Source organism: Epinephelus moara, chromosome 9 (assembly GCF_006386435.1).
Source record: "Epinephelus moara isolate mb chromosome 9, YSFRI_EMoa_1.0, whole genome shotgun sequence".
In the NCBI taxonomy this organism is placed as follows: domain Eukaryota; kingdom Metazoa; phylum Chordata; class Actinopteri; order Perciformes; family Serranidae; genus Epinephelus; species Epinephelus moara.
In genome coordinates, this window is record NC_065514.1 from 5,017,477 (window position 1) to 5,030,041 (window position 12,565).

The window sequence follows — 12,565 nt, forward strand, 5'->3', positions numbered from 1 at the left end:
GGCTTCAAAGATCGGCACACTTCCTTACTGCTAGGTGTGATGCATTCTTCTAACAGATGTGATTGGTTGTCACAGACATGCCTCCCCAGTTGCAAATGTTCCACTGAAACATGTCAGCCCCGACACTATTTTGCCAGAGCACCATTGCTGCATCCTGAGCTTAACTCCGCCTAAGACAACTGTGATTGGTTTAAAGAAACAAAAACAAGCCAGAGTGTTTTTTCCCCATAGCAGAAAGATAATTAATAAGTCCATACCTTTCTGTAGCGCTAACAGAGCACTGTGGACATAGAGAGCACGGTCTCTCTCTGAAGTTGTTGAAATCCAGCGCTTGGGCAGTGACTTGCGGCGTCAGAAACCAACAAGAAAAGGCGTCTGGTTGCTGTTATAGTTCAACGGCGCTCAGCAGCATCAGGGGGAAATGCGGCGGGACAAGGACGAAAGGTAAGGCGGCGAAAGTCAGAGTGGGGCAGGTGGTAAGGGTGGTGGATGGGTTCAACAAACACTGACACCCCGGAGAGCGGTGTTTCTCATCCCGTAAGATTCTAAAGCCAAACCTTTCGTTCTTTTTTCCTAAACCCAACCACATGTGTTTGTTGTTGAAGGAAAAGAAAACATTAATTTGCGGTGTTATACTGATGTAGTGTGCTTTTATTTTGAAAACTGAGGTGTATCTTGAAAGACAAGAACTTAACACGGCGTCCCAGAAGGTCAACAACCTCCGCACCCAGGGTACCTTGCAAGTCGTAATATTTGTACGACAATAGTGGATGGGAAACGTGCATTAAGTCACGTTTTCTGTAAATCTGGCTAAAATCTGACACCTGACCAGTGAGAACATTGTAGCATTGTATGACCTGACCCAGGCAGATATGTGTCAGCTCTCTTGTCCGTCCTGCTTGTTTTACTTGAAACCAGCGGGGGTGTGTGTTGTTTTTGGGCTTTTCAGTGAGTCAGCCACGTTTCTACACCGATATTGGGTGGATTCATAGATCATGGAAGTGCTGCTCTCCTCTCCTCCCTCTGACAGGAGTGGACAGCTGAGAGTAATCCTCCGCCCAGCAGATGCTCAGTGTGCTGATATCTAGGACACGCTCGCAGGTTTGATCTCTCTCTCCCTCTCTGGATGTAATGTGTAGAGCCCACGGTCTTTGGTTCAGTAATCCTGGGCTCTTACACTGAGGCCCGCGGAGGCCCTGAGTGTCAGCAACACATTTTTCTCTCCCACACACACACACATATACTGAAACACACACATGCACACACACAGGCAGCATCACTGACACCTCAGAGCTAAATATACCGAGAGTGACAACGACAGGTGACCAAGCTCCTCCACAGACCGGCCAGCTCGGACACAGGAGGTCACTGGGTGTGAGTGTACGGCTGTGAGTGTAGCATACGTGTGTGTGTGTGTGTGTGTGTGTGTGTGTGTGTGTGTGTGTGTGTGTGTGNTTTAAAGAAACAAAAACAAGCCAGAGTGTTTTTTCCCCATAGCAGAAAGATAATTAATAAGTCCATACCTTTCTGTAGCGCTAACAGAGCACTGTGGACATAGAGAGCACGGTCTCTCTCTGAAGTTGTTGAAATCCAGCGCTTGGGCAGTGACTTGCGGCGTCAGAAACCAACAAGAAAAGGCGTCTGGTTGCTGTTATAGTTCAACGGCGCTCAGCAGCATCAGGGGGAAATGCGGCGGGACAAGGACGAAAGGTAAGGCGGCGAAAGTCAGAGTGGGGCAGGTGGTAAGGGTGGTGGATGGGTTCAACAAACACTGACACCCCGGAGAGCGGTGTTTCTCATCCCGTAAGATTCTAAAGCCAAACCTTTCGTTCTTTTTTCCTAAACCCAACCACGTGTGTTTGTTGTTGAAGGAAAAGAAAACATTAATTTGCGGTGTTATACTGATGTAGTGTGCTTTTATTTTGAAAACTGAGGTGTATCTTGAAAGACAAGAACTTAACACGGCGTCCCAGAAGGTCAACAACCTCTGCACCCAGGGTACCTTGCAAGTCGTAATATTTGTACGACAATAGTGGATGGGAAACGTGCATTAAGTCACGTTTTCTGTAAATCTGGCTAAAATCTGACACCTGACCAGTGAGAACATTGTAGCATTGTATGACCTGACCCAGGCAGATATGTGTCAGCTCTCTTGTCCGTCCTGCTTGTTTTACTTGAAACCAGCGGGGGTGTGTGTTGTTTTTGGGCTTTTCAGTGAGTCAGCCACGTTTCTACACCGATATTGGGTGGATTCATAGATCATGGAAGTGCTGCTCTCCTCTCCTCCCTCTGACAGGAGTGGACAGCTGAGAGTAATCCTCCGCCCAGCAGATGCTCAGTGTGCTGATATCTAGGACATGCTCGCAGGTTTGATCTCTCTCTCCCTCTCTGGATGTAATGTGTAGAGCCCACGGTCTTTGGTTCAGTAATCCTGGGCTCTTACACTGAGGCCCGCGGAGGCCCTGAGTGTCAGCAACACATTTTTCTCTCCCACACACACACACATATACTGAAACACACACATGCACACACACAGGCAGCATCACTGACACCTCAGAGCTAAATATACCGAGAGTGACAACGACAGGTGACCAAGCTCCTCCACAGACCGGCCAGCTCGGACACAGGAGGTCACTGGGTGTGAGTGTACGGCTGTGAGTGTAGCATACGTGTGTGTGTGTGTGTGTGTGTGTGTGTGTTTGTGTGTGTGTGTTGGTGGGACGGAGGGGGTGGTGTTTGAGCGTCAGGGTCTGATGATTGTAGACTACCCCTGCTCAGTCCAGACTGAGCTCAGATCCAAACGCAGCCCAGTTCTCTGGGTCCCCCTCTTCTCTAAGCCAGCTGGTCTGGCTTAATGTCACTTCTTTCTTTCACTTTCTTTTTTTAAGAAATCCTTTCTTGTTTGATACAAGGGATTGACTGAGCTAAACCCACAGCTGGAGCTGCTGGGGAACCTTCCAGGTGAAGACAGAACAAAAAGCAGCGGTGAGTGAACTTTTACAGGACGAATGGATGGTGATGGGTGATGCATGGGTGTTAAATCCACAGGAAACTTGGAATGTTGTTAAATATTACCCAAGGAAAAAAAGGAAGACAGCAAAAAATAATAGTTAAAGTTGAAGCTGGAAGTTGAATTTTGAGTGAGGTGAAAGCAGCAATTTTATTTTTCCTTTTTTGACCACTTGGTGGCAGCGAAAACAAGCTGTAAACAAAATTTGGACTTGATGCAGCTAACATATTAGCAATCTGTAACATTAGCATTTACTTGGACCAAATTTTCCGGTCACAAATTTAAGCCCATTATTCTCTCTCTTTTAGCTCTGATTTTGGTCCCCACCAACTCCTGAGGGAAATATCTGTCTTTTTAGCTGCTAAACGCTCCACTGTGTTCACCAGCTAGTCTCTAACCAATGCTAGGCTAATACCAATACTGACATTTTAAGTATATCAGTTATTATCTTTTATAAACAGATACCATAAGCAGACAGTTTTCTTTTTTTGAACACATGAAGGCAGTGAAAATTAGCTGAAAAGTTGGACTCTATAAAGTTGATGTGGCTAACATGTTAGCAATCTGTTACAGATACTGAGCGACATGAGCATTAATTTTGACCATTACTTTTGATAATTTAACAAATTTAAGTCCAATATTCTCTCTCTTTTTGCTTGTGTTTGGTCTCCACCAACTCCTAAGGGGAAATATCTGTCTTTTCAGTTGCCAAATGTGCCACTGTGTTCACCAGCTAGTCTCTAACCAATGCTAGGCTAATACCAATATTGGTATATATTTAAGATATATCAGTCATAGGTCTTTATTTATTTTGTCTTTTTTTTTTTTTTTAATAAACAAATACCATAAACATAATTTTTTATAATCAATTCAATTTAGTTTTTCCTTTTTCGACCATTTGTGGTTGCGAAAACAAGCTGCAAACAACAATTTGGACTCAGTACACCAGATGTGGCTAACACGTTAGCAATCTGTTACAGATATGGAGCAAATTTAGGATTAATTTGGACCATTACTTTCAGTCATTTAACAAATTTAAGTCCAATAATCTCTCTGTCTTAGCTCTGACTTAGTCTCCACCAACTCCTGAGGGAAATATTTTTCTCTGTAGCTGCCAAATGCTTCACTGTGTTCACCAGCTAGTCTCTAACCAATGCTAGGCTAATACCAATATTGATATTTAAAATATATCCGTTAATAGTATTTATTTCTATTTTATTTTTCAGATATACACATAACACAAACGGGCATTTTTAAGAAGGATCCTTTCAGTTTGGTTCTTAAAGATTTTTGATGAATGTGTTCTGAGTCATACCTTTTATAGCTCGAAATGTAACTTGTCAGAGCTTTCTAGTGGACAAACTACACATGGAGAGACTGTTTCTCATTTTTGTAAGCACATTTCTTGTCATTTATAGGCTGACATATATTTACCGCTGTATCTCTAAGACGCTAATGTCTGAAAACATTGATGAGAGCCAAGAGACTGAATCAAAGCAAAAGCTAAAATGCTACATAGAGCTGAGGGGAACTGCAGTGTTGGTGGTAATGCTCCGTGGGTTTGTCTTTACAAGGGACGTTTTGAACCTTTGTTAATAGAAAATTATCGATTAGTGCAGCTTTAAATATTGTTTATTGTGAGGAAGTAGTCCTTGTATCTGGAATTACTTTCATGTGTGTTTATATTTACTCACTGTAACAAATTGCTGTAAATTTACTGCGGATTTACAGGAGTATCTTACTGTATTGTATAATAATTGTAAAATATTGTTAAAAATTCAACCTACAGTTATCCCACAATTACCTACTGTAATCCAGTGTACTGTTAAAATAAATTACAGCAGATGCACTGTGAAATAACAGTAACTGGAAAGGACTGAAAGTTGTGGTATGGTTTGTTGTAGTCAGTATTTGAAATTATTTTGAGGTTAAAAAGATGGTTTTAAAAATTGTCTTATAATGTTTTCTGAACTTGAATTTTCAGTTTAAACAAGGTATTTTTCATTAGCAATTCAGTAAAGCTATACAGAGTACTAATAAACAAAGAATCAATGAGGACGATAAAACAAAATTTGCTTATTTGAATTTCAGCTTTTTTTAAAAATGTATTCAATAGATTTAATTTGCGTAAAAGATTTAGTTTGTTGCAACATGAAGGCACTTAGAAACAGCAACTGCAGAACTGAATGTAACATAATAACCAGCTTGGTTACTGAATACCCAGCATGTGTCATAATGGTCATAAGTTCTTTAAATATACAACAAATGTCATTTATTGCAGTGGTTCCCAACTGGTGCAGACACAGGGCCCAGATTTCTCCTTAGTCAGTAGTTTAAGGTCCACACAGTTTAATATATCATACTTGTGTTCGGCCATGTTGTCGAGCTACTTTGCTGTCTCTGTCCAGTATCTTTCAGTCAGTCAATCTGCAACAGAAAATGGGGCTTCAAAATAAAAGCTCTGTGCTGGAAGTTCACTGTACTTCAAAATAAAGTGTATTTTTTTCAAACTTTGCAAGTTCGCAAGTCACTTGTTGTGGTCCATTCAGAATGACCCTGCGACCACCAGTTGGGAGACTCTGATTTATTGTATTTGGCATTAGCTCCCCCTCAAAGGTCCCTGATTGTTGCCACAAACTGAAACAATTCTGTGGGTTTAATTTAAGATACTAGTTAATGTAATTAATCAAAAATATGATCCATTTGAGATAATTTAAAGCTAATTTGTGGTATGTCAAATTCAGAACCAACCATTCAGATTTATGTATATCAGCACCAGAGTCATCATCATATTGTGCATTGCAGCTTTTGTATAACACAAACCCAATGTTGTTTCATAAATTCTGTTGTTACTTTGTCAGTACAGTTGGAAAAAAAAAAAGTTTACGTGGGCAGCTCTGATTTTTACAGCACCAGAGATCCATAAAACCTGTACAATGTGCATGTTGCTGCACAAAGAAGCACCTTTACTATTTTCTCTTTGTGATTTTGGCTTTAACGAAATTTTTTTTTACTGCTTTTCAAAGTCTTTGCCACTGTTTCCAAGGTCAAGAAATACAAGAATAATGTCCACACTGAATGTTCACCAGTGTTGCCTTTGAATTGCATCTTGCAGTTATTTTGCCACGTCTGAGTCAATGTATAAATAGTTAAATGTCATCATGCAAGAGGTTATATTGGGCTCACACTTAAGGAGATTCCCCACCATGTGAATAGAGAAGCCGTTTAAGTGTTTAATATTAATGGAGAACAATCATTACTGATTGATTGATCACTTTAAAAACTTTCTTTGTAATTTTTGAAATCAGTTGTTCATAGTTCACTAAAGCTCTTTAACGTCTATATATAGAGAGTATACGTCCAGTGTACTTGTGGCTTGAGAGATTGCTCATAGATGACAGGAGGAAAATCCTGTACATATGTTTTTGCTATATGTAGTACCGCTGATCATTAAAGGAGCATTAACGCTGCGCTGATCAATATTTTTAATGGATCAAACCACTGTGTGTAATGTGGCCTGTAAGGACACAGAGATTTATCACACACTCTGGAGTTCCCCTCAGCGCCGCAGAGCGTTTTAGCTTCTTTTAGCTCGCTGTTTTGGGTTTATGGCCACGACTGGTTTGGTTCAGTGTCATCAGTGTCGATTCCAGCAGCTGCTTTTAGAGAAAATGCTGTTATAATCTACTGTACAGAACCTAAACTGCAGCAAACAGCAGACTGACACAGATAGAGGCCAGCTGGTGACAAAACCTTGTGGTGCAGCTTTACACAGTCATGACAGTATATTGAGAAAAGAGGGCTGAAATAAGCTGAAGAGGAGCGATGATGCTAATAATCACACAGATTCAGGTGTTTACTTATTGATTCAGATATTTGCAGATGTCACAATGGATCTGTTGAAGGTGATTTGGTACGTTGGCTGCATATGTACAGGTCTAGGCATGGACAGGGCACGTGGCCCCTTCAGTATTTAGAACATGTGCATTTCATGGTTTCAAATGTGAATATTTGCTGGTTTTCTTAATCTTCTACAATCATAAAGTGAATTTCTTTTGGCGTTGGTCTGTTGGTCGAACAAAACAATGACATGAAACCTTGAACGTTTCTTTACATTTGTTATTATTTTTTGACGTTTAAGACCACATGGTTAATCTATTAATTGTTTACAGCTTCAGCTTCAGTTTTTGTTTCAAATGTGAATATTTGCTGTTTTTGTTATATTTATTTTCTACATTAACAAACTAAATTTCTTTTAGTTTTGGACTGTTGGTCAGATAAAACAAGGGCATGAAACCTTGAGACTTTTTCAACGTTTTTCATTATTTTCTGACATGTTTTACGACCAAATGGTTCATCAATTAATCATAAAAAAGAAGAAAGAAAAAATGAATGGCTACAGCTTCAGTTTTGGTTCCAAATGTGAATATTTGCTGGTTTTCCTGATCTTCTTCAATAATAAACGGAATTTCTTCTACTTTTGAAATGTTGGTTTGATCAAAAAAAAAAAAAGACATGAAACCTCATTTAATTATTTTCAATAGGCAAAAATACCAAAAAATTCAGTGGCCACAGTTTTAGTTTTTATTGAAAAAATTAAAGCTATTGAATATTTGCTGGTTTTCATTATCCTAAACAATAATTAATTTAATTTATTTTGGTTTTGGACTGAAATTAAATGGCTAAACCCACAATTTGGGTTGCATATGTGAATATCTGCATTTGTTGACTTGTTTTAGTCCAAATGCTTAATTGTTTAAGTATTTTTTATTAAGCAATTTACTAAAAAAAATCAGTGGCTACAGTCTCAAGTTTGGTTGCAAATGTGAATATTTGCTTTTTTTTTTTTTTATTAATTAATTTTCAACAATACCAAACTGAATTTCTTTTACTTTTGAAATGTTGGTTGGACCAAAAAAGACATGAAATCTTGAAACTTTTTTCATATATTTTATGATTTTCTGACATGTTTAAGTCCAAATGATTATTGATTAATCATTTAATTATTAGCAAAAATACCAAAAATTCAGTGGCTACAGTTTCAGTTTGGGTTCCACATGTGAATATTTGCTGGTTTTTATTATCCTAAACAATAATTAACTGAATTTCTTTTGGTTTTGGACTGAAATTAAATGGCTAAACCCACAATTTTGGTTGCATATGTGAATATCTGCATTTGAAGACATCAGGAAGATTTTTCATTATATTCCATCATGTTTTAGACCAAATAAAGATATATAGAGTAAATAAAGATTGTTAGTTGCAACATCTACAACAATAACCTTAATATCTTTTGCTTTTAGGCTGTTGGTCGCACACACAAAAAAGACATGATACCTGGAAACTTTTTACACATTTTTTCATTTTTTCTGATATGTTTTAGTCTAAAGGACTAATCGATTAATCATTGAAGTCTTTGATTAGGCAAAAACAACAAACATTTAGAGGCTACAGCTTAAATTTTGGTCGCAAATGTGAATATTTGCATTTGAAGACGTCAGCTTGGACTCTGACAAATTTTTGTTCACAGTTTCCACTTTGTTCTGACGTGTTTTAGACCAAATGGTTAACTGATTATTAATTTAAGTCGTTTGTTGAGTAAAAAATAGCAAAAAATAAATGACGACAGCTTCAGTTTTTATTCCATATGGGGGTATTTGCATACAAAGACATTAGCTTGATTTTTTGTTTATATTCGTCACCCTTTTCTGACATGTTTAAGAAAATATGATTAATCGATTAATCGTTTAAGTCATTTATTGAGCAAAAATGCCCCCAAAAAATCTAACAGCTTTAGTTTTGATTTCAAATGTAGGAACTTGCATTTGGCGCATTGGACAGATTATTCACTCAGTAAAGGACTGTTAGTGGCAACATTAGTGAATGAACAGATGAACAGAATGAATTAAGTAAAGTGCACTTTCCATAGTTTCCACTGAGAGGCAGTGGTGAACCTGGTCTGTGCAGTAACTGTTAGACACAGTTTGAGAGCATGGACCTGTTGAAAGCATGAAATAAAGTAAAATAATTAACATAAACTCATGAAACATGTGTTTGTCATGTGTTAACTGGCGTGTTATTGGACTTTAATGTGAGATTTGTCTTCAGGCTTTATTCTACACAACAAATCTCATGATTGTTATCTTCTGTTTATTTCCTCTGTGTGTCTCTGCGCGTGCGTGTGCACGTGTGTGTGTGATGATGCCGCCTCCTGACGTCCAGGTGCTTGCTGACAAGCCTGGGACGCGCGTGCTCCAGGAGAGTCACCGATGGACTGAACCGCTGGACGGAGACACGCAGGAAGACAAGTCACGCAGAGACATGCGGAGCTGAGCGGACAGAGGTAAGCTCCGGGCTGTGTCGGGACAGTGATGTGCGTGTGTGTGTGCGCGTGTGTGTGTTTGATGCGGGGTGTGCGGAGTGGACACGCCACAAACAACAGGAAACAAACAGGAGCAGGATAATCCGTGTTTCAAGTCTCTCCGTGGATCTTTGTCCTGTCCTCACTTCACACACAAGTCTTCAGCAGCTCTTAGTTTGAGTCTGGACAAGTTTATTTCAGTGTCTCCGGTTGTTTAACGGTGAGGTGTAGTTTACTGCCCCGGAGCTGGAGCTCTGTTAACGGGCTTTGTGCGCAGAGCGGACCGGACCTGGGGCTGCTTCACCCGGCTGAGACTGGTGAAAACACTCGGGAAGTTTTGTGTCGAGCCATGTGAGGAGTAGAAGTACTTTTCTGCTGCAACACTTGGTAAGAGGATTGAAACGAGTCTGATGAAGATGGTGATGTAGTTGGAGAAAGTTTGTGCTCAAAGATAAATCAGGGAGGACACTTTATTTCTGTTCAGGGCTTCAGTTAAAACTCTCTACATTCATGGTTCCCCATGTTTGCGCCTTAGGATAAAGTGTACAGGTCAGATAGACATAGTAAAGGAGATCTACCAGTCAGGGCTGGAGTTAGCAATCAGGGGGACCTCTGCAAACCCAGGGGCCCCATTGTGGGGGGGACAGTTTGGATCTATTGACGTAGGGTTGTATGGGTACTTATAGTCAGTGTTTTAAATACAGTAGATGTCAGTCAGCACTAGGGATGGGTATCATTTTATAGATTTTATAAATACTGCTAACTACTTTTATCAACACTCTTATCGGTCCTCTTTCATTTTTAAATAATTACTACATGTATATAGCGTGTAAGACATAACGTTAGTGGCGGTGGATGAAAGACTGCGGACAGAGCATAGGTTTAAGTGCACTTACAGTAACAAGTGTAGCTGCCGTCAACTCGAGTAATTTTCGAGTTATCCTCACTTTGTTTCCAACGCAGACGCTCAGCTGTTGACTGGTTACCGTGTCGTGTAGGCATACGTGTGTGTATGTGGAGGAGTTCAGCCCCGGCACAGAGCTCAGGTGAGAGGCTGCAGGATGAAAATTGATTAAACAAAATGTGTAGAAGTTCTCGTGAAAGAACCGATAATGTCAGAACTTTTTAATACTACGGTCTTTGATTATTTAGCCGCGGGCCTAATTTAGTACCGGGTTTCGTTACCCATCCATAGTCTGCACACCTCTAGTTGAGTTGACGACGTGAATCAATCAGCACACCTTAAATTTCACTGTGACAACTTTGACCATCAATTTAGTTTTTATATGACAGACACTTTTAGTAATGAGTGGATCTTAAAGTGTTTATATTAATTTCGAGCGGGGCGGCATATATCCCAGTCATCACTTGGGAAAAAAGGGTCGTAGAGCGTTGTTCCTGTGGGCTCCAGCAACATTAAACCCCCAAGCTTGCCTTAGAAGGACTAAATGCACAAACCCGCTATTTTTCCACTCGTCGCTAGGCTAATTTATACAATGTAAAATGCCATAGGCTTGTGCTAATAACGTTAGCATGTTGTATTTGTGGGGAAAATGTGTCCAGATAAAGACAAGTGTTTGTCTGTGAATGCTGCGAGTTATAGTGAAGCTGATTTGTGTATTTGTGTTTGAAACTGTGTCTATTAAGCCATGTTTAATGTGTGTTTAATGTGTGTTTAATGTGTGTTTAACGTGTGTTTAATGTGTGTTTTGAGTCAACTAAACTTTACAGCACTTCACAGAACCCTCTGCCGCTGATTAGTGTTTTGTAGGTGTAACTGCAGAGTGACACAGACACACCACTGCACAAGTATAAATGCTCACAGTGGCGTAGGCGATGTGCATAGACTAAGGCGTAGGGTCTGCTGCATGAGTCTAAATCACACTTAAAAAACCCGATTATTCTCGAGCTGGTTCTGAAGCGCTTTTCTCCCCAAGATTTCTAAGTAGATTTATGAATGTTTATTCTGGATGGACGTCAGAGATAATGATATCCTCAGAAAGTGTAAGTCACGCTGACTGATATCTATGTGTTTCATGTCTGTGTGTTGAGATTTGACTGAGTTATGACTCAAAGAAGGAGTGCGATTTTTGACTCAGATTCACCTCACCCAGTGTCTTTGCCTGCCCTGTCATAAAGAGAGAGGCTCTATCCTGTAAAGATGTTGCAAATGTGATATCATTCATGCATGCTGAGCATGTGGTGTGGTGTCTGTGCCACAAAGTGACTCATTCACTGCTTATAGAGGGGCATCCCTCACCAAACCACATATATTAGATCACATTACCTGCCTCGACATCTGAGACCTGAAAAGGCACTTTAATTTAGCTTGTATTTGTTTTTTCAAGTTGATGAGACACTTTGAACTTTGTTGACACGTCGATCTGCCTCATATCAGACATCTAAACACGAATAATACACACTTTTACAACTTCATGCAGCTCTCTCGACAGCATACAAGAACTCACTGTGACTTGAAAAGCCCCTTAATTTGCACAGCAGTAATCCTGTCTTTACAGTCTTATAATTTATAAAACACTGATGTGTCCTATCACAAACACTAGTCCCCACAGAAGAAGACAGATGGCTCGAACTTGACCACCAGTCCAACTGTTCTCCATTTAATGCACTTCATGCTTTTCACCACAGTAATGAAGGCAGTTGACAACATACATCGTTGAGCGCTGTAGCCTCCAGGATTGTAGTACGAAATCCATCTTCTCTGCTGAACACATGTTCCATTTAGGGACCACACTGTATCATGACTTTGCATTAATTTTAGATTACACGCTATACATCACTGCAAACCTTTTTCCAAAGCACACGATAAGTTTGTAGATCAATCTGCCATCTTCAGGGCAGCCATACGTTTCAGTTTCTGTCAACCATTCCACTCAATTGATCGTTTGCTGGGAATGTCCTGAGCAGGGTGCAGAAATAACTTTTCTCGCCACCGATCAAATGGCTAGTGAATGTTCCAACTTTACCAGCCACTCATTAGATAACCATCGGGGTTTTTTGGCTAGTGAGTGAAATAAATCTACCAGTCACTTGCGAATTTTATCAGAATTCGGCTTTTGGATGGTGCTAATTTTGCACCCTGGTCCTGAGCCAATCCCAAGGGTCGTTATTGGGCAGATTCGGGCAGATTTTAATGGATCGTTATCGGTTGGGTGAGTGTTGCTGCTCCACAA

General features: G+C 40.0%; 1 protein-coding gene across 3 annotated transcripts in view; it reads left to right on the forward strand.

Annotated features, from left to right (window-relative positions):
* Positions 1-2,748: 2,748 nt before the first annotated feature.
* mef2ca (myocyte enhancer factor 2ca) overlaps positions 2,749-12,565 on the forward strand; it is a 46,982-nt gene continuing 37,165 nt past the window's right edge. For 2 of the 3 annotated variants that reach the window (XM_050052602.1, XM_050052605.1), the window contains exons 1-2: positions 2,749-2,985; positions 9,233-9,353. The gene's annotated coding sequence lies outside the window, so the exon portion shown is untranslated. Of the gene's footprint in view, positions 2,986-9,232; positions 9,354-9,443; positions 9,759-12,565 lie in introns of those variants that run through there. The other variant, XM_050052604.1, reaches the window with a different exon arrangement.